Here is a 1,862-nt window from a genome sequence, read left to right as displayed (position 1 = left end):
TTGCCTTTTTGTGTTTTCTTGTATATCTCTGAGTATTTTTAGGATTTCTATTTTAAATTCTCTGTCATTTAACTCCAAGGTTTCCAATATATTAAATTTTTTCTCCATAGATTTTTCCTCATCTATCTGTTACCTCTCTTTCTTTTGTATCCATGATATTCGATTTTCTCTTCCTTAATGGCATCTGAGGGTGGTTTTGTTGATAGTATTAATGAGATTTAATAAAGAATAAAAAGTTAAAAAATAAAAAATCAAAAACTTGTTTTTTTAACAAAATTAATAATTAAATAAAGAAAATTAAAATAAAATAAAAATTAAAAAAAAAGGAAATTATTCCTCCTCGTTGTTTTCCTCTCCCCTCTTTCTTGAGAAAATCTTGTGGTGAACTCTGAATTATATTGTTCTAAATAGAACAAACAATGCCTGTAATGAAGGGCCTGAATTGGGGAGAAGTAATAAAGGGGCAAAAAAAAAAAAAAAGAAAAGAAAAAAATAGGGGTATGGACCCACAAAAAGCAAATAAGGAAAAATTGGGTCAAGAATAAAATGATTTGCTTTTAGGTGTTGGTTGACTAAGAGTTATGATGAGAGGAATAAGAGGGAAACAGGACAATGGGGGGACAAATTAAAAAATTACTATTGTATTTAGTGGAATAAGAACTAGATAAAATGGAGAGCCAGGGATCGGAGCACTGCTAGTGAGTTAAAAAGGTGAAGTAACCCCCCCCCCCAAATGCCACAAACATAAGTTTGAGTCCCAGATAAGATAATTTGTTTGTTATTGAGGTTTGAATGAGAGGAGACGTAAAGGAGAAAGGAAGAAACTAATATAGAAGGAGAAAAGAAAGAGAGAGAGAGAGAAAAAGAGGAAACCACTAAAAGAAGAAAAAAGAAAAAAGGAGAGAGAGAGAGAGAGAGAAAGAGTTAAGGGTTTTGGAGTGCAACCCTCATAGAGAGAAAGGAAGAGGAGAGAAAAGATAATGGGAGATGTAACACTTATGGGTAGTGTAGTTCAAGGAGAGGAGAGAGTAAGACTGGCAGAGAGTTAAATGAACAAGTTGGCGGAGGAAAAAAAATCAAGAATGAAGATAAGAGAAACAAACAAACAAATATAATAAAATGGGATAGGTTATAAAGTCTGCGTATTATTCTTGATTTTGAGAGGTTATGTTCTTGCTTTTTCTTTTCTCTCCCTCTTCCTGGTCGGTGACTCTGTACCTTGGGTTCTGCCTTTTTGGCACGCTCAGGTATAGGTTTGCAGTTGATAAGTCTCTATGGCAGTGTCATGTATTGTGCTCTCGTTGGCAGTCGAGGCTCATTAGCATTTATAGGCTCCGCCAGTGAGAGAGTCCGTATTCCTGGAGCCTCTCTCCTAGTCTTTCCTTCCTCAATTAGTAGCCTGATAATCCAGCTATGAGGTTGCTACTGCCTCTGCCTGGATAGTAAGAGGCTCAAAGAGCTGGCAACTCCCCACTCTATTCCCACTCAGCACAGGGCTCAGTCAGTCAGAACTGCTAGCATAATCAGGTGGGGCTTCTGCCCACTCAAAGACCTCTGTCTCTGGCACTCTCTCCGATAACATGGGCGGGCTCCCACTCCTGGGGCGCTTGGAGGAAACTCTCACTCACTATCTGTGTGCAGACCAGGATATCAGGCCGGCAGTCTCACACTCTGAGTGAAACCCCCTCCTGCACGGAAAAGTTCCAGCGTTGGAATTGGCTCTCATTCCCTCTCCATGCGCGGCTATTTCAGGTGCTGGGGTGGCCTGGAGATTCCTCTTTCGGCCCACACAAAGGCCTCTGACTCTGCCCCTCTTTGGGATAACAGGGGCGCCCTCTGCCGAGGCACTCGGAGGAATCTCT

The sequence above is a fragment of the Saccopteryx bilineata genome, chromosome 10 (genome assembly GCF_036850765.1).
Source record: "Saccopteryx bilineata isolate mSacBil1 chromosome 10, mSacBil1_pri_phased_curated, whole genome shotgun sequence".
NCBI classification, from domain to species: Eukaryota; Metazoa; Chordata; class Mammalia; order Chiroptera; family Emballonuridae; genus Saccopteryx; species Saccopteryx bilineata.
Note: the sequence above shows the minus strand (reverse complement) of the source record.